The sequence below is a fragment of the Hyperolius riggenbachi genome, chromosome 3 (genome assembly GCF_040937935.1).
Source record: "Hyperolius riggenbachi isolate aHypRig1 chromosome 3, aHypRig1.pri, whole genome shotgun sequence".
In the NCBI taxonomy this organism is placed as follows: domain Eukaryota; kingdom Metazoa; phylum Chordata; class Amphibia; order Anura; family Hyperoliidae; genus Hyperolius; species Hyperolius riggenbachi.
The window spans coordinates 251,618,069-251,644,638 of NC_090648.1; the positions used below are offsets into that span (position 1 = coordinate 251,618,069).

The window sequence follows — 26,570 nt, forward strand, 5'->3', positions numbered from 1 at the left end:
CTTGGCAGAAGCATCTCCAACTGACCTCTTCGGCCAAGAACCATCTTGCATGCTTACAAGGCTGAACACATCATTAGTTTTTACTTAACTAGTTATACCAGCATGATAGATAGTAAGCTAAAATGAACTGAGTAAGCTTAAAATCGTAACACAATGCAATAGCATTTTCTGTGAGTTGTGAAACATACTGTATGTGATTTCAAATACTTAATCATATCGTACAACTGCCTGTAAATTAAAGGTTTTAATTTTGGAATAAATCAGTCTATATTGCAAATAGAATTTTCTTAAGATCAGCAAGTCAGCAAGTTTTACATTCATTTGATTTTTTTTTAAAAACTAAAACACATTGTATTACGGGCCCTTATTTTGACAATATTGTGCATTTTTTCCATGAGTGAATTTAAAAGAAGGATGTGTCAAAAATTGCTGATAGATATTTTATTTTTTACATGGCTGTTTGTCAGGTCTAGCAGGAGGCTTTAGCTGCATGCAGCTCAATGTTTGCATCTATAAAAGTAAATGCCAGTATTGATGTAGCTCAAAACGTGCACAGCTAGTCAGCTACCAACAAGTTTTCCTACAAAAGGTTCAATATCAGTGGTTTCCACACTGCCACACTGTATTATTTTGGTATCACAAAGCATCTAATATACAAATAAAGATGCCACATTAAATAAAATAGGTAATAAAAGGTAATAACATAGTCATGAATTTAACATAATTTCTTATAAGCCGAAACAAGTCCATGATGATGATGATTATTATTACCACTGTAGTGCTGTATGTTAGTACTGTTGATCATTGATGAGCAAACTATTAGTGGACATTTTTTATTTACATGCCTGAGTTAGTTGCTAGGGACATATGTTACGTTTTTCCGCTCGATAGACGCGATGGATTGATAAATTCCGTCATGTCCGATATTACTCTCGAACATTTTACTGCTCAATTTCTCATATAAGTGAATGTAAAATGATAGGAAAAGTGAGCGGAAGATAAGAGAATCAAACGGAGAATTGAGCGGAAAAAACGATTGAGTGGAGAATCAAGCGGAAAAAACGTATCGTGTGTACCTAGCATAAAAGATAATCTTAAGTATGGGTCAAACTCCTAATCTCTGATCCTTTAAATATGGAATGTGTGTACTCTCAAGTATGCGTTGGCCCAAGAAACAAGGATAGCTATCTTCTCCCAAGTTATTATTGCCATGTTCCAAACTATAAGTTTTACCATCTCCCCATACAAATACTGCCAATTTCATCCACAAGTATGAAAAGGTGTGGTAGACACAAAGGACCAATGGAAGTAAAGAACCAAACTAGGGCTGGCTGATGGTGTGGGTGTGGAGAACCCAAGAGTAAGAGCTTGGTATGCTCTTGACAAAACACGCAGTAGTCAAATGATGACTGACGCTGTCAAGCTTTTTATTGCATAACAGAAAAGTGCAAGTTTAGCTTCGGAAGAAGCAAGGTTTGTAAGGAGCAACAGTTGTAAGGCCGTACACCCCCGGCTCCCACTGCCACATTCACATCCCCTTGAGCCACCAACAGACTTGGTACAGTATCTCACTATCTATGTACTTTATGCTTCCATGCAACATAATGGTGGAACACAAATTGCTTGACAGTGCCAAATTATTTTTCCCTAATATTGCCATGTGTATTGCCTTGTTCTGCCCAACAGGTATAGCCCCCAATATTGCCATATTCCCCCACAAGTATTGTCCTCAGTATGGCCATGCCCTTTTTCCACAAACATTGTCCCCAGCATGACCATGTCTGAGTCATGTACTCCCACACGCACTTTCTCAACATGCCCATATTCCTCCACAAGCATTGCCTTGTGTGTATCCCATTTACCACTATTGCTACCCCCCACGCATTATGGTGCATATACACATTAGTATGTTTTACATTTACTTTTCACGAATTATCAGATATCCTCCTTCACACCCCTAAATGACGTACAACTGATCTGCAGCCTTAGATGAGTGGCCCAATCCTCCTGACTTGTAGAGTGGGTTGCCTCTCATTTTTGGGGAAAATACATCTGATACCTAAAAAGCTTGACAAGGTCTTTGATGAGCTGAAGCATTTTAGGAAAACCCATTATCAGGGTCAGAGAGATGTAATAAAATGTCATTTGCAAACAGTGCTTTCTTTAATCTGTTATCCTTGAAGCTCCAGATATATCATTGGAGTGATCCAGCAGCACCATAACCAAAGGTTATGTAGCAAAGCAGAACAGCACAGATAAAAGAAAATTCCCATGCTGTGTGCGTTTGCAAAGTAGGCTAAAGGGGTAGCCAGTGTATAGTAAGTCAATAAGGCAAAAGGTTTTCTGAAACCCATTCAGCTATTCCCCTTGAAAAACCTCCTCCAATGCATCCAAGATCACTTGTTATGTGTGAGAGATCGCAGAAAAGCCACCACAGGTGCTACTGAGCAGGCGGCTGATTCCGCGTCCAGTGCGGCGGTTGGCACGCGGAAGCGTGTGTTTGGTAGCAGGGCAGAACGCGGAAAAGTCACCGCATGCAACAACAGTAAGGCGGCTGGTTCCGCGTCCAGCGCGGCGGTTTGCACGCGGCAGCGTGTCTGGTGTGGCTGGGTCTGTTAGTGCACATAGGCTTAGGAATACACGCGCGCGTGCTGAGAGGCAGAATTCTTATACTAAGCAGGAAGAGTCAGCTGACCACGCCGATCAGCTGACTCCTGAGCGGGATACTATTGGTTGAGCAATTAGGGGTGGTGCTGGAGAGCACTACTCCATATATAGTTCCTGCTGGTCACTTGCAAATTGTCTGCCGTTGCGATCACTACGTGGAAGCACTCAGACCTAGTCAGATCCTTAAGTGTGTTTGAACCAGGTGGACCTGGGAATACACACTTAGCCAGATTATTTGAATTGTATTTTGTTTATGCTTAAGCTAGTTCCAGGGTGTAGAGACCAAGGATCTCACACCCAGCTTAGGGAACTGTGTTATCATCTGTGTTATACTTCAAGCTAGTTCCGGGGTGTAGAGACCAAGGACCTCACACCCAGCTTAGGGAACTGTGTTGTCATCTGTGTTGTGTCTCAAGCTAGTTCCAGGGTGTAGAGACCAAGGACCTCACACCCAGCTTAGGGAACCGTACTACCATCTGTTATCTTTCAGACTAGTTCCAGGGTGCTGAGACTACGGACCTCGCACTCAGTCTAGGGAACTGTATTATCATCGGTGTATTCTTCAGACTAGTTCCAGGGGGGTGCTGAGGCCAAGGACCTCGCACCCAGAATAGGCATTGTTTGATATATGTTATGACTTATAGCTTTTCTGACTACTCCTCTGTCTTCTGATTCGGTACCTCTGATATTCCGTTGCCAGACCCCGCTTGACTTGGATACCGAATCAGCCTTCTGTCTTTGTACTTTATCTGTCAGTGTGTTGCCGACCCGGCGTGCCCAACCTCAAGAGCTTTCTCTCCCCTTAAGAGATAGTCTCCAGATCAGATAGTGACATCCACCTTTAGGTGTCACTCACTCTTAAGCCCTTCCTGTCTTCAGCCTGACTCCTCCCCTCGGGGAGCCACAGGCTGCTGGAAGGTTCCTCCGCTCCCAGAGCAGTGTCTCTTTACTGTATATCGCCTGCTCAGCAGCTACATCACTCAAAGTATTACTGTTACACCAAACACTCACATATCTATAGGTGTCCAGAGGTTAGCAATATATCTGATTATCGGTGATACTGCAGATCATCAATAATCAAGTATATATCTGCATTCTTGGTGATACTGCAGATCACCAATAATCAGATTCTCTCTGCGTGCTGACACCAATTGTTACATTATGGGTTTAAAAACTCTTGTCAAGTGCCCTTTGGCACAGAATGAAAAAGTTAATCGCTGGACAAGTAGGTTGAAGGTCTCCATGGAGAGGTGGTTTTAGTAGGTGGTGCTACCATTATGGTGAGGGTCACTGGAGAAGGGTTGGAGATAACTATAGCCAGTTGCTTTGCATGCCTGATCAGTGGAAATTGTCAGTGCTAAGTCGCAATTCTTATCGGACTCTGTCTAATTAGCCAGCCTTTTGAAATAGTAAATGACTTACCCCCACGTTTACTACATTCATTCAGACTCTCATAGCCCACGTATGCAAACTCATCTCTCCATTTTCTTCTCTTCAGCCACACTCTCATCATCTCTACTGTTTCCCATCTCCACTACCTAAAGTACCTAAAGTATGCAATGTTCTCCCACTTTTTTGGTTAAAAGCTTGATTGGGCAGAGTCTTTACACATTATTATTGTACGCTATATTCAAATGTACTGTATTGGAATTTGTGTCCCTCATTATTTATAGCACAGTGCTGTGTAAAATATTGGCACCAGGGATGAACAGGTGACAACCACTACGTTTTGTTTTGGATCAAATATACTAGTGAAGTCTCCCAAACATTCTCATATGCAGGTGTTTGGAGCAAAATGCAACCAATGAAGTTGTAGTATGTGGTTCAGTGCACACTGCTCAGTTCCACCAATTGCACCAATCAACCCTTTGTATAAATGGTTGACCTTCAGATGTAATGATGGGCAAACTTCCAGCGGTGCAATTCACAAAGTGAACCGTGAACATATACAAATCACAAATCTTGTTTGTATATTTTTGGAATGGATTTTTAAAATGTCCTCCTCACATCCTTATGGGTTCAATGTTGAGCTGGACATTAATTGTTTTATTAGTAATTTTTAAATTTTTATTTTTATGTAATTTACTGTAAGGTGAATATACCTACTGTAAAGTGAGGGTAAAATGTGATAACCCCAGCCACAGGGGCCATAAATACTGTAAAGCAGGGTATATATGATAGGCCCAGCCACAGAGGCCAACCCCCCGGGATTGTAGAATAAGACATAATTAATAATTTTATTTGATTTGTTTTATATATTTATTATTATTTTTTGCACTTGAGTTTTTATAGGTTGAGAAATGGTGGTGATTATGGATCACATGATGGAGTTTGGGTTTGATTAGGGGATATAATACTGATATTGACCTCTAGGGGGAGTAGTAAGGTACTATGGGTTTATAAGATGTTATCTGGTGTGTTGACCTCAAGATGGGGGCATTGAGTAATACTGTGCACTTATTGTATATGATTATGATATTGGGTAATAGATAAATATGCACTTTATTGTATAAAATTAATATAATAGTAGTAGGCAAAGCACTATAATAAACAGGGTGTGTGGCAATATAACACCTCTGATAATATTTAGAGATGAACTAATTATGATCTATATGATTGGGATTTGAGGTATAAGGTTGTGAATATGGTACTATGTAGGTGTATATGTACTGTAATGCACGTAATGCACTTTCATAATGTGAAATGATAGGGAGGTAGACACTATATTGAGAGGGTTAGGATGTATGTAAAGATGCACTGAGCGCACTGTAGGTATGCAAATATACACTGATTGCGTTATATGCACTTTATATTTACATACACCTGATGGAGTTATTAGGGGACAGTAAATAGAATATGATGTATATTCATGTACACTGATATTAATTATTGTTAATGGATCGAAATTAATGAATTGTAATATGTGGGCTATTATAAGTGATGTAAAGGCAGGATCGGCTCGGGGATCTGGTTGCCTGCTATGGAAGGGAAGAGTGGGAGGGAAAGCTGGGTGGTTAATATTCAATAAAGTATTTCGACCAATGGCAGTGAGGGTCCTGGGGGGGGGGCTTGTAATGCGTCCTGGTTCAGCGTGACTCTAGCCCCTGATGAGTCATACTGACGAAACGCGTAGGGAGGAGCTTAGTGTCACGCAAGACGCTACCCGGAAGAGAGGACGAGCAGGACAGGACTGATGGCGTGTAGTGGGATCCGACTGCGGCGGATACTGCCTAAATCAGATAAGCGCTGTGTTCTCCTCTATCTTGTATGCAGTTTTAATATCTTTTTAGCGATTAAAACATCATATGGTTTTACACTATGGAGGTTCTGTCTTCTATATTTTAAAGGTTTATTTTTAAGGTGATCGTGCCCAGATCTAAGTAGGGCTGATACGCTCTAAAACAAGTGGATACACTGTGAGTGTAACCCACTAGGGGGAAGGGACCCCGATAAGAGTTTCTGTGGGTGAAGGTGCCACTTGAGTTGTCCTAGAGTGTTCACTGGGTGCCATTTTATATATGTATACAGTATTGCACTATATATTATTTACTGCCATAGGGTGATCCATTGCCTTGGATTGGAGCGCTGCTTATTTTGGAACTTGTTTGTATATTCCTTTACTAGGAAAAAAGTTTTCTTCTGGCAAATGCACACAATAGTTAGCATGTGCACAAAATGCACAAATCCCAAATTGCCATGGTGAACCACCATTCTTATTCACATGTAATTAAACAGAAAAGTGAGACTGCAGTGATGTATAGATGATTCCCTGCTTGTAGACAGCATTGTTAGATGTGATTTACAACAATGCACCCTTTGTTAAAATATCTTTGCTAGCAAAGGAATCACATGCTTCTCAATCACTAATGCTTGAATGTCAACAGCTTTGGCTTTGGCTAGTGACAGAGCAGTGCATGATCCCATTGCTAGTGATGCAGTGTGAGCAAATTGCAGTTCATGTATGTGATTTTTCCTAGAGAGGCTGTTACTAACTGAGGAATTGCCAATGTGACATAGGCTTAAGAGCGGAGGAGTACAACATTTTGTAATGTACGGTACTCATTTGATTCAGGTTGGCATTGAAAAATTGACTATGTGGTAGCATTACACACATTTTTAGACATACAAACACATAAGGATAACAGCATTTCATAACAGCATTTCACCTGCAAATGTAGCACATTTATATTCTTTGCCATTCACTGTCAAATCATATATGGTGGGTGTGTGCTGTTTACCAGAGCCGGGACAAGGTCCTGCAGCACCCAAGGCTGAGACACCAAAGTGCGCCCCTCCATCCCTCCCACCTCAGCCGTCTCATACTGATTGCTATTAGACTAAGAGGTGCCACATGGCCCACAACCTCCCCAACACCTTAATATCTAGTTGTCTGGCTTACAGTCACTGCCATGTATCCTCTTTTCTTATTTATTTCTGCGACAAACCCAATTAGGAATGACAGCTGAATGAATTCTGCACCCCCTCCTACACTGCGCCCTGAGGCTGGAGCCTCTCCAGCCTATGCCACGGCCCGGCCCTGCTGTTTACTCATAGAAAAGGGAGCACACTTGTCAAAGTGTTTTTCTGCAAGATTCCTGGGATTCACTGTTCTGCATTCATTCTGCGACTGTGCTACAATTGCCAGTGAGGTAGTGTGCACTTTGCCGTCATGGGGAATTATGAACAAGTCAAATAAGTGTGTTCCCTGCTTCAAGGTTCAACATGCAAATAAAATGGACTACTATGGTCTGTTGCTTAAGACGATTTGCCTTGGAATTGATCTGTATACAGAACAAAGTTTTAGGCTTTTCACATTTATCTTGTATGCCAGACTCCTGATAAGTGTCTTCCACATATTCTCAGGCTACTCTGTAAAAGGATTTGTCCTCATCAGCAAAGTGTAGAAAGCGTACAACATTTTGTATATGGAAAAGGTGAATTAAATTGGCTTCTTTTATTTTATTGACTCTTGTCTTGCTTGATGGGTGTGGAACCAACTTAATACATATCACTTATCTTAACCACTTCACCATTGAGGGGTTGTTCACCTTTCAACGCTCCTCCCTTTCATTTGCCAATAATCTTATCACTACTAATCTCAACAAAATGACCTATATAGTAAATTTTGCTAAGAATTATTTTATTCTAAATGCATTTAAAAGAAATAATAAGAAAAAAAAAAAGGAAAAAAATTCATTATTTCTAGGTATGTGTCTATTATAGTTCTAAAAAAATACATGCTACCATAATTAAAACTCATGTATTTTATTTTCCCATTTGTCCGTTATTACACCATTTAAATTTTGTCCCTAGTACAATGTATGCCACCAATATTTTATTTGGAAATAAAGGTACATTTTTTTCAGTTTTGCGTCCATTACTAATTAACTACTTGCCGACTGCTCCACACCAATTGGCGTGAGCAGTGCAGCAGCCCCAGGACCGCTCCACGCCTATTGGCATGAACGGTCTTCTATGGGGCTAGTAGGAGATCACGCACAGTATGCGCGCGCATCTCCTGCTTGGGGGCGGAGCTCCGCCCCGCCCTCAGTCTCCGAGCGGCGATCACTGCTCGGGAGACTGTTAGACGGTGAAACCGCCATCTAATTACTTTGTACAGCGCTGCGATCTGCAGCAGCGCTGTACTGGGGACAGCCATGTGACACGGCTGTCCCCCTGGCCCATAGGAGAGGGATCGGCTGTCCTAGGCTGAAGCCTAGGACAGCCGATCACGTCATTGGCTGGCTAGCAGGAGGGAGGGAGGGTATGTGAAAAAAATAGTACATTTTATTTACAAATAACTTACATAAACATTTATATATAAAAAAAAATAAACAATGTGGGGCGATCAGACCCCACCAACAGAGAGCTCTGTTGGTGGGGGGGGGGAAAGGGGGGGTCACTTATGTGCTGTGTTGTGCGTCCCTACAGCTTGGCCTTAAAGCTGCAGTGGCCCAATGAACTAAAAATGGCCTGGTCACTAGGGGGGTTTAGCACCATGGTCCTCAAGTGGTTAAAATCCCATCTTTTCAAAAATAACAGTAATATACCCTCCTGACATACATATTAAAAATGTTTAGTCCCTAAGGTAACTACTACTTTTTTTTTTTTATAAAAATGTTTTGGGTGTAACTATGAAAGAGTGTGGGAGGTAAGGGGTTGATTTTAAATGTACGTGTAGGTCTTTTTATTAAAAAAGTATGTAGGTGTAATTTTACTATTTGAACACATTACTTTCCTGTGCATTCCATTAGTATGCGAACAGAAAGTAATACGTGGACATATTACTTCCTTAGATATAATGATTGCAGGCATCTCGTTGATGCCAGCGATAATTGACATGGGGACTTTGAACAATGAATGGGAACTGCGTTCCAATTCATTGATCTCCCCTCTATCAATCGGCAGTGAGAATGCATGCGGGAGCGAGCGGCGGCAATAGACGAATATCTACGCCCCTGGGATGGGGCATAAATATACTCCCACGAATGTGGCTAATGATTAAGGAGGCACTGTACTGAAATAACTCAGTGAATAAATTTTTTTTTTTTTTTTACAATACTTATTTTTAAAGTATGCAGTCATTGTTTGCCAATTGTAAAATGTTTCCTCTTCCTGATTTACATTCTGAAATGTATCACAGGTGTTGACATCTTTACCCCGGCAAGTGATCTCTGTGGAATGTTAATTTACCAAAATAAATATATACCTGGCCTCCTAAACGGCTAATGTACATATTACTGTATAAATACTACTATACAGCAATATGTAGGTACAGGAAGTGTTTTTGAGGCTGAAACCAGAAAATTGCCATAAAAGTGGTTATCCTGAATAATTTTACTATGTGTTTAAGCTAGGCATATTGTAAAATGTATGGTTGATCAGGCACATCATCAATATTTTACTGATACTGACCATTTACCTGATCTACTACCTGCTGCACAATATTTAAGTGGAAACCTTGTTTGATGTTGTTTGGGCTGCTGCAATAACTTCTGCCAAGTGCACTGCTGCCAGTGGAGAATGGGCATGCATAATCAATGACTGATGTTTCATTTAAATATCAGTCAGAAATGCCCAAGTTTTTAGTAGCTTTTCACAGACTCAATGTTTTTATCAAATCTAGCATGTGATCTATTAAAAAGTGTCACAGGGTATGCCTGGCTTAAGGACTCAATTCGTGAAGATAATTAGCAAGCAGGGATTCATGTAGAGTAATAATTACTAAGACTTTGCAACGTTGTGAAAATGTAAAGGATAGGTCTTGACATAAAACAGGATAACTACTTTTACCTTCTTGTCATATTATTATCCTGAAACTGCCATTGGCAATTTATATAATTTTAACACTGACCGTCAGCTATTTAAATCCTATTTTATTTTACATTCAATTCAGAAACTTCATGGTTTGATGCATTTGCTGTAGTCTATTATGCTAGTTCTAGTGTATTCTCTCCTTAGTGTTCTATCGACAATCAGCACTGAGACTGGGAGGTGAGGAAGCATGCATCACAATTCTCAAGTCTACTGAGACAGACCTGTTGAGAGCAAGACTTAACCCCTTGCTCTACTTTTACCAGGAAACTGCTGTTTGGCTTGCAGTGTTACCAGCAGCACCATTGAAGATTTTCCAGGTATGTTTCTATCATTAAATCAGTTTCATGTACATTAATAAAATGGATTATCACACAATTATGTAAATTAAGTAAATATGTTGCACATTTATTTAACATATATTTGCAGGTGTTACGTGAATTATTTTGGTTTATAAAATAGTATGAGTGAACTTGACTGAGCAAAAAAAAAAAAAAAAATGCCCCATACCTTGTCATAATGAAGAATGTTAGAAGATCACAATAGGGAATGGCAGATGATACAGCAACAGTGAACTGCTAATGAAGCTAAAGGATGCTTTGTAAAAGACAAACAAGGTATTGAGGAGTGTTTTTAATAAATTAAATATATCAAATCCACTCTCCCAGCAGCTGCTAACTGGTAAATCACAAAGTAACTACTAACAGGTTAAACACACTTTGCATTATTCACTCATACTAACTCATGACCACAATAAAGACTGGTGGTGATAGGGGCCATCCCTAATTCATTTTGTCAAGAAGGGGTGTTTTAGGGTTAGGTGTCAAGAAGGGGAGGGGGGTAGTTATGCCTAGGTGTCAGGAAGAGGGGGTTTTAGTGTTAGGTATCAAGGAGGGGGATTTTAGGGTTAGGCATCAGGAAAGGGGGTTTTATGGTTAGGTGTCAGGAAGGTAGGGTTCTGTGTGAGGGTAGGGTTAAGTTAAGTTGTAGGGGGGGTTAGGCATTAGGAAAGGTGGTATTAGGGTTAGGCATCAGGAAAGGGGTTTTAGGGTTAGGCATCAGGAAAGGGGGTTTTAGGGTTACGCATCAGGAAGGGAGGGTTCTGTATGAGCATGGTTAGGCTAACTTGTAGTAAAATATTGTTAATAGATACTGATATTTTATTAAAATAATTTACACTATTTACATTTGAAAAATTAAGAATATCAGTAGGTATCAACAATGCTTTTATTAACGAAAACATGCGCCCCTATTTCATGCACGCAATTTAATGACCAACTACCCTAAAACCTAACAGTAGCCTTAACCATTCATGTTTGACAATAACCTCAAACACCTTCAATACCTAATGCCTGCCCTCTAACATTTAGTCTTCCTTACACTACCCCAAACATTTCTCACTTTCACATCATCCTTCAGATATTATACTGCTTAATACTAACATGATGCACTAAACTCTAATAGTTACAAAACTACTGTGGCAAAAACTACTAATCCACTGTTAAGCTTCACAGATTTTTTCTTTATATAGCAAGAGGAATAACATGCATTGCTTGCTCATAATTGATGTATTTGCTAAGGTGCTTTGGCATTCAGTGATGATTCACAGGAGGAGGCATGCAGTGAAGAGCAATGAAGCATCACTGTGTTAACTACAAACATCCATGATGTAGAGGGATTCAAAAGTAATAGGAGAGTTTCTGTCCTTGGTTTGAGGTGAGGACAATATAGTATCTCTGTTCATCACTGCAAATCACCACCAGAGAATTTTCTGATTCTTACAAATATGCATATGCATATTATGCATGAGTATTTACTAACTTGACAGTGATACATTAAGACATTTGCATATCATGAGCAGGAACAAAATAATTAAATTTCAGAAGTTGAAAAACTGTACACTATGGGACCCATAAAAGCTTTCTTTAAATCCATGACAAGTGTGTCTCTATGGAAAGCACCATGATTAAAAATATTTAAATGTGCAAAGATAAAAACAGAATATCATCATTTGCTCATTGAAAGCAAATGACTGAACAAACATGTTTGCTTGGACAAGCAGGTATACTGAGTCCTAAGGCAAGGTATGGGGCAAAAGTCCTTCCACTGCATCTCATCCTATATAACAATGACTGGCTAGAGAGAATCCAACCGGGTAGGCCAGATGAAGTTTTTGAGTGCACACAAAGTCACCCAGTGTTTCTAGGCCATTAACAGATGGACAGAAAGACTACTTATCCTCACAGGACATAGTCAGATACCCAGTGGCATAGCTATGGAGCCATGGCCCCAAGTGTGAATTTTATGCTGTAACCCTGTTTACCCTGATTACCCTGCTGTAATATATATATATATATATACTCTGTATATCACTAATATTATAAATGTGAAAGTTTGGATGTTTGTTACTCGATCACGCAACAATGGCTGAACGGATTTGAATGAAATTTGGCATACACATAGTACATTACCTGGAATAACATATAGGATACTTTTTGTCCCTATAACCAAAAAGTGGGCAGAGACAAATACAAATTTGACTGGGAAAATGTAAACTGCAGCCATTCTTACACTGTTAATGGTAGGGTTTTCAAACTTTGCACAGTTGGTCACTGGGTGACTGGGATTAATATTCAGAAAAGTGGGTGGAGTCTACAAAAGCCAATCAAAATTCACTTATTGACTTTCAAGGAGAATATATATTTGCTGCTTTTCTTATTATATATATATATATATATATATATATATATATATATATATATATATATATATATATATATATATATATATATACTGGAATGATTTGTTATAACCAGTATTCAAAGCACATAAAGAGGCGGTCATTATCCCTATGGCACCAACAAATATTTAATGCAACAGAAGTAGGGTTGTAGATGGATTTTCAGGTCCAGGGGGCTCAGTTACTTTCGCAATCCCTGCACACCTATAGCTATAGCACTGGAGAGATACCTCTGTTGTTTGAAAGAACAGAAGTAGTTTGTTGCAATCCAGTCTGCTGTACTAAAACTACTAAAACAATGAAAAACCTGGAAAGATTTGAATATTGCTACTGGCAGGAGATTTAAGTGGCATAAGTGGGGGCTAACAGTTTACAAACCATGTTTTTTTTTAGCTTTTTTTAACTTGTGGTATCATCATGAAAAAGGTACTGCATTAGTCAGTAGTTGCAAACTACAAGATACATCTTGGACAGATTTATCTACATACAATACATGGTAGGCGGTCATGCAAAGAGCATGCATGCATGAACCAAGATGACTACTATTTTTTAGTCTGTGGAAGAAGATGTGTAGAAATCTGTGTGTGAAAATATGCATGATCAGCAAGGCTTTTCTCAGCCCAGCATGTTGCACGCAAAGGAGTGGCTTCTGGCGGGAGGGGTATGGAGGGGAACAATGGACTCTGCTGCTGATTGTTGTTTATTGATTTGGCATGCCTGGTCAACAAGAGTTCTCGGGGGATATCTGTACATGCTAGTTTCTCTGCCAACATGGACCAAACCAGTCATCTTAGCAGAGAACAGTCTAGTTTGAGTACGAGGCTTGAAGGCAATGACAGTCTATGCCCTTCTCTGACTAGCAGAATACCCACCTCCTGTTTTCCCTGTAGCGTTTTTGAGTAGATGAAGGGTCTCATTACAGGTTGGATTGGAGGAGCACTACTCTGCATTTGCCAGATGTCAGAATGCAAACATCCTTGTTAAATGATCCAACTTATGTATACACAGGAGGCAAACAGATAGCTGTACTTTATATAACTACAGTTATAATTTCAAGTGTATTTATACTCTGGGTTGTCTTGTTAAAATAATTAAAAATATATATATCTGTGTTCTCCTTTGGACCAGGATTGTACACATACTTGTTCCTGTGAGTCCCATTCCTCAAATATCCACATTTATCTGCATTGTTGATTCCACTGCTGATTTGGCAGCAGTAACTGCTTACTGCACAATCCCCCTCCCACCTGAGTAAACAGTGTTATATTACAGATGATCCAAAGTAGAGATTGACTGCTTAGAATACAAAAAAAAAGTGTAAGATGCAAATATTGTCATTTTCATAATTTGCAGAGCAATATGGCAGCCCTTTGTGACACAGAAATCACATATCCTGGAGCTCTGGACAGCAAGGTTACATGCCAAAGTGCGTGATAAGTAAATGCTGTCAAGGTGTGTAGAATAGGGTACAGATGTAACCAGGTGATGAAAATGTAGGTTCAGGTTTGCATTATAGTAAAGGAGCAAGTTTGAAATCACAAAATGTACTGTCTGTATTATATATAACGGGATGGGCGGGTCTATGGGCCTGATGTGCTAAATTCAGGTAAAGTTGCTGTGCACAGGGAGCGCACATTAATTTTACCATTACTAGCACAGGGCGAGCATCAGCTGTTAACACATTAGCGTTACATGCGTTACCATGGTAATGCACATGTCGCTATGGTAACATATGTTAAAAATAATAATCCGATTGTATTTTATATCCAAAGGAAGTTGAGGCAGTTTTAAACTATGGAAATATGCACAAAAAAAGGAAAAAATCCATACATACAGTAAGTGGAAATTGCCGCCCCACCCAGGCATCAAACAAATGTAGGTGCGATTACCACAAACCGGTCATCACACATTTACTAATCAAAGAACAGCTGTGTTCTGGTGTACAGGAATTTATCAACTTATTTTCTCTGACATTTTTGTTTATAAAACAAGGCTTCATTTTGACCTTAAAAAGGTGAGCCATGCTGCACTTCGGCGGGGAGGGGGGGCGGTCCCCCCCTCACCATCGGGCTCTCCCCTCTGCGCTCCACTCCAGCGTTGAATAGTTTGTGTATGCAGGCGGCGGGCAGCGGCAGATACATACCTTCCGTGCGCTCCAGCGTGGACGTTCCTCTCTCTAGCCTCTGACGCGACTTCCGGTTTATACAGGAAGTGCCATCAGACACTAGAGGGAGAAACATCCGCGCTGGAGCGCACGGAAGGTATGTATCTGCTGCTGTCCACCGCCTGCATACACAAACTATTCAACGCTGGAGGGGAGCGCAGAGGGGTGAGCCCGAGGTGAGGGAGGGGGGGGAACCGCCCCCCCCTTCCCGCTGAAGTGCAGCATGGCTTTCCCCTCATGCTTGCGACCCCTCCAGCCCCCACAAAATGGCCCCAAGCGGGCCCTCCCACGGAGGCAGGGGCTGCAGGCCCTATTGTTACGCCAGTGGGAAATGGGCATGTCTCTATGTTGGTGAATAGGTAGGGGAGGGGTGTCTAAAATTTTGCCTATTTACCTTACAATGGTCAGACATCTGGCTGTCTCTTATTAAATTGCCCCTCCCACCCCAAACACATTCTCAGATCTGCACACAACCTTCTTTTGTCCTCTAGAATCACATCCTCGCATTCACATATACAAGACATCCTGGTTACTACACCACTCCTGTGGAATGCCCTTCCACAACACATCCGTCACCCGCCAACCTTCGAAATCTTTAAACACTCCCTCAAAACTTACTTTTTATGACAAGCATATGATCTAACTTAGACTATTCCCCCTTTGACCTCTGATCAAGTTGAACTCCTCACTGGATAACATTTTAGTTGAGTGAGAAAAGGTTGGATACGAGATAAGTGTTTGAGTTTGAGATGACAGGAGGAGGTTAGGGAGTGAATGTGAGATATAAATTAGAGAGAGGAGTCAAATATAACCCCGCCCTAAGCAACTTGCTTTGGAAACTTAAGTTATAGTAGTGTTATCAACATTAATTGTTATATCAGGCAGAGAGGTACACAGAGGCGGGGGTAAGATGAGATGATTAGTTCTGTTTTACTCATATTAAGTTTTAAAACGCAAGAGGTCACGAAAGAGAATATACTGTAACAGACAAGCAGCCTGGAACATGTATGATGAGGGAGTTAAGGTCTGAGGTCAAGAGGTACAGTTGTGTATCATCAGCATTTAAGTGTAATTGAAAACCAAATGAGCTGATTAAGTTGCCAAGACCGTGCATGTAGATGGACAAGAGAAGGGGGCCAAAGACAGAGCATTGAGGTACCTCCACAGGTAAAGGATGGGGAGATCTGATCCAAGTAAGAGACTGTGGAAGACCTTTCGGAAAGATAGGACGATATCCAGGAGAGAGCAAGGCTCTTTATGCCTATAGATGAAAGTATCTGAAGGAGTAAGGTGTGGCCAATCGTATCAAATTCTGATGACAGATCAAGAAAGATGAGTATGGAATAACAGCCTTTGGATTTAGCTGTAAAAAGATCATTGGCCACTTTAGCAATAGCTGTTTCTGTGGAGTGGTTTCTGCGAAAGCCAGACTGGAACTGATCAAGCAGGGAGTTGGCAGATACATATTGGCTTAGTTCAGCATGTTTATGGCTTTCAAGTAATTTAGATGTAAATGGGAGAAGTGACAAGGGCTTGGCTTGGCTGTTCTTCTGAAATACAAGCATGTGGCCCTTGCTTAGATATGGGCTCTTATTAACAAGCAAGAGTTCAGAACAGGGATTCACAGAGATGTTGTGCTATGTTTAGATCTGAGCTGTACTTTGGACCTGTGCTGGCAACATACTACATAGCTTCTCAGTACCATATGATCTTTTATCTGACTTGTGATGGCTAATGGGCAAAAAGCAGTGCTGGAACATGCCGTAATTACATACGTTTGCATTACATAATATGTGGAACCAGGGTTGTGAAACATGCAAGTAATTCAGACACTGCATAGTTTAAACTGAAAATTCCCTATACGATAATTGTGTAGAATACACCCTTCTTTCATTCATTCTTAAAGGATGTTAATAGATCAAAATATTGGCAGGAAGTTTATTGGTTAATTAATATGAAACTTGATTTACAGAAGGCTGTGTTTGCCCATTGTAAAATCTTTCCTCTCCCTGAAATGTATCACTGGTGGTTACATCTTTAGTCCTGCAAGGTGATCTGTATGGAATGTTATTTACTGAGAGTTCTATGCACAAAGGGAGATATTGCTTGCTTGGCAGTTGGAAAAAGCCGATATTTCCAACAATGCAATGAGGTTCACAGACAGCAAACTGTCATAACCATGGTCGTGACATCACACTGTGGGAGGAGTTTCACCACAATATCAGCCATACAGACCCCCCTCCCCGATGATCTATTCGAGAAAAAGTAAAGATTTCTCCTGGGAAAGAGAGTATCCGCTACTGATTGTAATTAACTTCAATATTTGGTTAAAGTTCCTCTTTAAATCTAAAATTCCCTATACTGATAATTCATTGTGCAGAATAAATCCTTCTTTAATCATTCTTAAAGGATGTTAATAGATCAAAATATGGACATGGGGTTTAATGGTTAAATCATATGAAATTTGATTAACAGAAGGCTTGTTTGAAACAAAACCCTGGTGTAAATTGCTAACACCCTAGTAAAATATAAATACATACTTAAAGAGACTCCGTAACAAAAATTGCATCCTGTTTTTTATCATCCTACATGTTCCAAAAGCTATTCTAATGTGTTCTGGCTAACTGCAGCACTTTCTACTATGACAGTCTCTGTAATAAATCAATGTATCTTTCCCCTGTCAGACTTGTCGGTCTGTGTCTGGAAGGCTGCCAAGTTCTTCAGTGTTGTGGTTCTGCTATGAACTCACCCTTTCTGGCCCCTCTATGCACACTGCCTGTGTGTTATTTAGATAAGAGAGAAGCTGCTCTAATCAGCTGGATAAATAGTCCTCTGAGCTGGCTGGGCTTTCACATACTGAGGAATTACAAACAAGGGCAAAGCTGTTTGCAAGAAGAAAAGAGCAGCCTGAAACTTCAGTGCATGGGGGAAAGAAACACACAAATGATCTCTTGAGATTCAAAAGGAATGCTGTATACAGCCTGCTTATGTATGGATGTATTTTCTATGTGTGGACATACTGTACATCAACCTACTTCCTGTTTTGGTGGCCATTTTGTTTGTTTACAAACAAACTTTTAAAAACTGTTTTTAACCACTTTTAATGCGGCGAGGAGCGGCGAAATTGTGACAGAGGGTAATAGGAGATGTCCCCTAACGCACTGGTATGTTTACTTTTGAGCGATTTTAACAATACAGATTCTCTTTAAGCTAATAAAATTATAAGATAATGTTTGGAAAGCATACACTATTATGTGGAACACCTAACACACTCACACTCCTGAGAAACACTTACTGTATCTAGACGTTAATGACTTAAATAGACACTGAAGCGAAAAAAAAAATATAATATAATGAATTGGTTGTGTACTATGAATAATTACTAGAAGATTAGCAGCAAAGAAAATATTCTCATACTTTTATTTTCAGGTATATAGTGTTTTTTCTAACATTGCATTATTCTATAATATGTACAGATTACACAACACTCAGCATTCAAAATGAGTCTTTCAGAGCAGTCTGTGAAGTAATGACCTCTACTCTAGCAGAGAAAAAGTAAACAGTTCACTTACAGTTGAGATAATAAAAGTCAGATAACAGCCCTCTCCACGACTAACTTAGTCGGAAAGCTTAATGGCTTGTTTGCATAGAGATAACAACTGGAGTTTCTCAACTCTTCCTGTACTGGAAACCATTAGACTGATGTATATGATCTTAATGTTTTATTTCTTAGCTGTACTACACATACAAATCATAATATCATAATTTTGTTTCCGCTTCAGTGTCTCTTTAATGAGTTAATGCCCTTTAAGGAGACACTGTCACAAATGGTAAAAAATCTGTACTATTAACTTGTTACACCATTTTTTTAGGAAGACAATACTGTTTGCTTTCTGCAATTTACATGCTCACTTTGGACAAACTCTGCACTGTGTCCTCTTGATGGACACTTTTTGTAGCTGCCCCAGGAAGGTGTTCATAAAACATCAGCATATGAAAGTAGGTTTAAAATTCATGTTAAAAAAGAAAATACAAACTAGATCCTTAATTACATAATGGACATGGGGACGGTTGAGGAAAGGAAGAGGGGGGGGGGGGGGGGGGCACTGACAACAGGCAGTAAAAGAGACAGCTCCTATGAAGGGCCTTTCAGCCTCACACTGTGCTGAAATGCATAGGGATATGGAGAGTAAATGTAGTTAAATACGCAAGGCAGAATTATAACAGGAGAATAAAAGTTTTTTTTACATCAATTCCAGAGAGTGGACTGGCAGATTTGCAAATGCCTATTTGTGAATGGTTCTCTTTAATCATAGTGGGTTGTATAAAGTGAACACATGTTCATTGTGCTTGTGTAAAACTTACACCCTGATGATATTAGCAGGTATATTGGCATTCTCATCTACTAAGGTCAGATTAACTAGATGCCAGTACAATGCCAAAAATCCTATCTGATCTTTGAAGATGTTTTTTTTTAATCAATAATTAATGCACCCGAGCGCTGCATGTAATGTCTTTTGCTGCCGCCTTTGAAAAAGTTTGTTGTAAACGTGATGAGACTCACTGAGTGCCAGCGTTACCATAACCTAAGGCTGATAGATGATAGATGTGTTTACATGCAGATACAGTCAGCACTACACTCTGACAAGTATGTCAAATGGCATTTCACTTAGGGCCCATTTATACTTAATCAGTTGGTGTGCATTAGTGCACGTTAGTACGCGATGGTACGCTTTGGTACGTGTTTTTTCCATAGCAGTGCGTTGTGAAAAAGATTTCAGTTAAAACGCGTTAAGTGTGAATGGTGTCATAGGAAAACATGGGCATTACTTTGAAAATCAGTTTTCTTTCAGTTATAACTGAGAGCAACTGATTAAAGAGGAACATCAGCCTAAACAAACATACTGTCATTAACTTACATTCGTTATGTTAATTAAAATAGATAAGTAATATAATCTCTTACCCACCCTGTTTTAAAAGAACAGGCAAATGTTTGATTTCATGAGGGCAGCCATCTTTTTCATTGAAAGGAGGTGACAGGGAGAATGAGACACAGTTCCAACTGTCCTGTGTGCTGATCACCCCTCCCAGTTGCTAGGCAATGTGAATAACAACATAGGAAATCCCATCATGCTTTGCACAGCATCAGGGAAAAAAACCCGGGCAGTTTTCTTTGATGGGTGGAGCTTAGCTAAAAATGCAGCAAAAAATGATGCTTTAGTAAGAAAAACAAAGTTCTGATGCTGTGAAACTGTTAAAGAAACAGCAAGCCTTTTCAGTTGTGCTGAGTAGATTTTTAGTCTGGAGGTTCACTTTAAGTGTAAAAAGGACCCTTAAATGTTTCGCATACAATTATCATGAGGATGCTAATGCACTAGGAGATACCTCTGTTCATCACTATATTGTGGACATTTATGCGGGAAAACTAATATGATTCGTTGTTTCTGTATTTCAATGTCTAATAATTTGCAAAGAGAGAGAGTGAAAATGTCAGTGCCTGCCTTGGGTACTTCAATGCCTTATTTTTATTTGCAATAACATACAAAATATGGCATACACAGGGGATATTTCCAGCTGTTATTCTAAAATAATAGATGAGGCACATCAAAATATTTTCTGTCTGGGAATACCCTGGCTGGCAGCATTATTAATGTATTAATCTTCTAATCAATTCATGTTTCCTATATATATATATATATATATATATATATATATATATATATATATATATATATATATTTACCAAGGAAATGTCACAGTGTAATTTTGTGTAGCGGCCCGATAAAATAATGTATGTCATCACTAATGTGCCTGAAAGACATATGTTTGACAGGAGCCATTTACCCTTCCAAGTGACAGATTGCTTAGTGTGACACAGAAAATCAACTATTTCACGTAATAAATTAGCTCTTCATAGATGGTTACAGCCAAGTGTAATTACCTTAAAGGAAAGCTGAAAGAAAAGACAACTCTAATTGTAACCACATGTTTCCCCTTCAGGGACTGTCATTCCACAGAGTGCTGATGCTCTGTTACCTCTTTGTCTCAGTATGAAGCCCCCTTTGGAAGTTGGTGACAGCAAAGCTATTCTCTTGGGACACAAGTATCTGCAATTCATTCAGCTGTAGTCACAAGACTGCTCGCAGTATAGAGCCTTTTACTTAGCTGGCTGGTGCATTTCATTTAGGGTCTGATCTATTAGCCTCATAACCTAGCAAAAACCATTTAAAGACACTTACACCGTGAATGGAGACTTTAAGGCTTTAGGCTAACAAGGCTATTTCTATGACTTGTCACTTTCTGCTTCTAAAGCTCAGCCTGGGGAATAAATGACATTAGATTAGAAGTGACTTTTATAAGTGTATTTCAGTTAACACCAGTAAAGCAATGTGTGATTGAACATATATTCAAGAGAGTACATGCAGCCTCAAATAGATATGCAAATGGTAGCGAGCCGACTGTGGTAACCCCTAGCAACCAAGACAATAGTAAATACCATTATTCAAATGGTTTAACTGTGAAGGTGTAATGCAATTCCATATTATGGTTTATTGAACTTTTCACAAAATTCCTTTTTATTGTTGCTTGAAATAAAGACAGCTAGTTACATGTGATCCTTGAAAATGCTGTAGCTGCCAAGCTATTTAATATGCAGAGGCAGAGCTAGCCTCTTGACCAATAGCAGAGCTTCAAAACTTAATGCAAATGTATGTTTACAAATATGGTAGATCACAATGTGCCCATCAACACTATGTATGTATATATATATATATATATATATATATATATATATATATATATATATATATATATGTAGTCCGTTATGTAACTATGTAACACAATTACTGCTAGTCCAGTTATGACTTAATTTACCAGGCTCTGCATCATGCATACTGTGCTTGAATTTTAATAGCCTATATTCACCATGCAGCTACAAACATGTCCAAGCATTACAGCACTTTTCATAACAAAGCCATAGCGATGTGCTTACCTTGTGCAGGTAACAGTGTGCTTGCATGTCACAGGCAGCGCCATCCACTCCATCCAGTGACAGCTTCAGCCTAGGACTGTGAGGTAATAAAAATCAGAACTTGTAATCGTTCTTTCTATTCTCATTGCATCTGATCCAGCAGGTCCTTGTTCAGCTTGGATTTCTGTGTAAGGTTTTTCATTCGCACCAACTACCATTCTTTTACTCAGTGTCCCAGGAATGTAGATTACTGTCATTTTGTAAGACACAATTCCTTGCTTTGTCCTGTTCTGTTCCTCATTGCTTAGAGCAAATTTGTCCCCTCTTGGGATTGTACAGCTTCGTTTAATTAAAAAAAAAAATCACTGCACAAGTGTATTGTACCAATGCTGTTTCTTTTCATTCACTTGCTATTCACATATTGGAGTGAGACCTTTTCTAACTTTGATGATTTTTTTGCTTCTAGCATCCTTGGCAAGAGTGCTGCTGGACAATTAGTCCTTGGAGTGGCCCCCTGTTCCCATGCTGTGACTTAATGAGAGGACACACTTTCTGCTCTCACAGCAGCTTACTTTAAGTGGTGCAGAACAGGACTGATGATTATTTCACAGCTCCGGATCACCAACAATGCTCTCCCCAGCAGCATATCGGCTGCTCTACACAGTAACAAGCCAGATCTTAGCATGCAGCACCTTCTACATCAAATGTCTAACACACCCACTCTGACGTCATGTGCCACTCAGGCTGTTCTCACTATGAAGATGTGAGATAGTGTCTAAACAATAACAGCCTTGCTTATTTAATTAGATGGATAAACACATGCCTATGTGAATGCTGTTAATACTATATAAAAGCAGAACTCATCTCCCCTCCCTTCATCTATCTATCTATCTATCTATCTATCTATCTATCTATCTATCTATCTATCCATCCATCTGTCTGTAGGTTATCTTTCTACCCTGATAAGAGGTAAATAGTAAGCTCAGTTCTGGAGTTGTAGCAGCAAATACTGATGCCTAATAGAATAAACTATATTCATATAATAAACTACCTCTGCTAATAGGATATAGATAAACTATTTTATATTATATTCCAAAAATGCATTCTCTATTGGGCTGATGTAGGAAGTGCAAAGCGAAATTATGACCAGAAATAAATTAAAGGCGTAATCAGATTTCTGATTACTGAGGTCATATCCTTGAAAGATCATTTTGCACTTTGCAATAGTAATTTCCTTGTATTAGGGCTGTAAATGCACTTGCTGTAAATGCACTGACCTTTAAAAAGCAAAAGCACTTACGACTTTTTTTCCAAAAAAGTTGGAATGCAAAGTAAAATGTAAATACAAACGAAATGTGTTTTTAGCATATCATTTAAACTCTGCATGCAATTAAAAATAGCATCCTATACCATATTTATAAAAAACAACAACAAAAACTGTATACTATTTTACTAGTGTAATATTAAATGTTGAGCCTAAGTAATGTTGGTGTTTTATGAAAAATGCATGATCATGTGCATGAGGTTTCAAAATAGATGGGATGTGGCAACACAAGACTGGAAAAGTTATACTGCACCCGTCTTCAAAAAAGGGGGAAAGAAAATAGGAAAAAAAACAACAACAAACTGGTGGTGGTACAAAGCAAAAGGTCAGCAACATGAACTAGTATAAATACAACATCTCAGAGAGGCCAAGTCTCTAAAAAGCAAAGATGAGTGAGATTCACCACCCTGTAAAACATTGTGCAAGCAATCAATACATCAATTTAAGAATAATTAAATGAAACCTGAACTAATAGGTATATGGAGGCTGACATCCAACTTTTCTTTTAAATAATACTGATTGCCTGGCTGTCCTGCTGATCATCTGTTTACAATACTTTTAGTCATAGATCCTGAACAAGCATGCAGATTAGCAGTTTCTGAATAAAGTCTGACTGGATAAGCTGTATGCTTGGTTCAGGCATGTGATTCCGATACTACTGCGGCCAGTGAGGGCAGCAGGAGAGCTAGACAGCTGGTATTGTTTAAAAGGAAAAACATAGGGCAGCAGCCTTCATATACCTCTCACATTCCTTTCATTTCAGGTGGTCTTTAATATAATTGCAAAATATTATTCAAATGCTTCATCTTCAGCACATTAATACATACAAATAAATTATTATTATTGATTTATAAAGCAGCAACATATTTTGTGGTGCTGTACAGAGTATGATACAAACATAGGGTACCTAATAATCCAATCCTCTAACGACCTACACCTGACCACCCTGAGCATCACCCATGCTAGAACTCTCTTCCTATTGCCATCAGACTCACCCCCTCCTTCTACACCTTCAAGCAAGTCCTCTTCACAATGGCATACCCTCTCACCTATGCCTTCATTATGTCTGCTGAGCACCTTTTCATCAGTCCCCTTCCTAGTTGTCCCATCTTCCTTTCTTTAGATTGTAAGGCACGGTCCTCCCCCCCAGTGTATTCTACTGGATCATGCATGCTCATCACCCTACAAATTAGCCAGAGGCTGAAGAGGGATGACCTAAGTTAGAGCAAATGCTTGTCTGAAAAAGTGAGTTTTGAGTGAGGTTGGAGAGTGACAGATGTGTTTGGAAGGGGATTCCACAGCAGGGGTGAGACGTACAAAACAAAATGAAATGTTATGTATATGTGTATCTGATGGACAAGTTTAAAAGCAAGCAGACATGATTCTGCAGTGGTAATCACTGTACAAGCTGTAGAGCACTTCTGACAAAACACAATTAGTTACTGCATCCCTAAATGCAAGTTAAAACTTTACCATTCAAACAAAAGCCTAATATACGATTATGATCCATTAAATGTGCTACATTCTTTTAGCCTAAGCTTCATCAAGATGTAGTGAGGTAAGGTGAAAAACTGATAAATCAAAACTCAAATTAAGTGTGTTTAAAATTGATGGCTTGGAAAGCACCATTTAAACAAACCTGTATTGTGGAGTAGGACCTAAAAGTTTGATACTTACCTTAGTATATGGAAGAACCAGCCAATTTTGGATCCTTGTCAAACCTAATGTTCCAGCACAGGGTCCCTCTTCATCTTCTTGCCACACTCTGGGTCGTGGATAAGTGCATCCATAGGGCATGCACAAATACAGTCCACACATGCCAGGTAGAATGAAGATGTTTGTGCATGTCTTTTTTCCCTCCATGCACAAGCAGCTTCATTCTACTGGACATGCATAGTCCCCCACACACATGCCCAGTCTTGATGTGCTCATACAAGGTTGGAGCGTGGCCACAATAAACCCATTTCACAAGGTAAAGAGTTCTGGTTTAAAAGAGTTCTGAGAGTTAAACTTACCTTACTGCAGTCCAGATCTGTGATCCATTTAAAGTAGCTGGTGCATTATGCAATGAAAAATCCAACAAATAAAACACAAACTGTGCAACTGCTGAAAACCTATATCAAATAAAATGAGACAACATTTCACTGTTAGATCTACAGCAATTGCTCTCCTCAGTAGTGTTGGGTGAACAGTGTTCGCCACTGTTCGGGTTCTGCAGAACATCACCCTGTTCGGGTGATGTTCGAGTTCGACCGAACACCTGATGGTGTTCGGCCAAACCGTTCGGCCATATGGCCGAACTAAGAGCGCATGGCCGAACTTTCGGCTAGCGCTGTGATTGGCCAAACGGGTCACGTGGTTCGGACCCGAACGCGCTCTGATTGGCCGAACGGGTCACGTGGTTCGGGTAAATAAATACCCGATCCACGTCATTTCTCCGCCATTTGTCTGTGGGTTTAGCTTTGGGTAGGCAGGCAGGGTAGTTCTCTCTCCAGCCAGGCTAGCCAGGGTCCCCCCAGTCATTGTGTCGCTGCTGGGAACAGTAGTACACCGCTCACCCACACTATATAGCATTGTGTTTACTGCCACTCTGTGTACACCGCTCACCCACCACTGTATAGCATTGTGTTTACTGCCACTCTGTGTCTCTGCTGGGAACAGTAGTACACCACTCACCCGCCACTGTATAGCATTGTGCTCTGTGTCGCTGCTGTGAATAGTAGTACACCGCTCACCCACCACTGTATAGCATTGTGCTCTGTGTCGCTGCTGGGAACAGTAGTACACCGCTCACCCACCACTGTATAGCATTGTGCTCTGTGTCGCTGCTGGGAATAGTAGTACACCGCTCACCCACCACTGTATAGCATTGTGCTCTGTGTCGCTGCTGGGAACAGTAGTACACCGCTCACCCACCACTGTATAGCATTGTGCTCTGTGTCGCTGCTGGGAATAGTAGTACACCCCTCACCCACCACTGTATAGCATTGTGCTCTGTGTCGCTGCTGGGAACAGTAGTACACCGCTCACCCACCACTGTATAGCATTGTGCTCTGTGTCGCTGCTGGGAATAGTAGTACACCCCTCACCCACCACTGTATAGCATTGTGCTCTGTGTCGCTGCTGGGAATAGTAGTACACCGCTCACCCACCACTGTATAGCATTGTGCTCTGTGTCGCTGCTGGGAATAGTAGTACACCGCTCACCCACCACTGTATAGCATTGTGCTCTGTGTCGCTGCTGGGAATAGTAGTACACCGCTCACCCATCACTGTATAGCATTGTGCTCTGTGTCGCTGCTGGGAACAGTAGTACACCGCTCACCCACCACTGTATAGCATTGTGCTCTGTGTCGCTGCTGGGAATAGTAGTACACCGCTCACCCACCAC

General features: G+C 40.1%; 1 protein-coding gene across 1 annotated transcript in view; it reads right to left on the reverse strand.

The window, feature by feature from the left end:
- Positions 1-22,505, reverse strand: part of GRM3 (glutamate metabotropic receptor 3) — a 315,278-nt gene extending 292,773 nt beyond the window's left edge. The window contains exon 1 of the mRNA XM_068276167.1: positions 21,877-22,505. The gene's annotated coding sequence lies outside the window, so the exon portion shown is untranslated. The remainder of the gene's footprint in view (positions 1-21,876) is intronic.
- Positions 22,506-26,570: the final 4,065 nt, after the last annotated feature.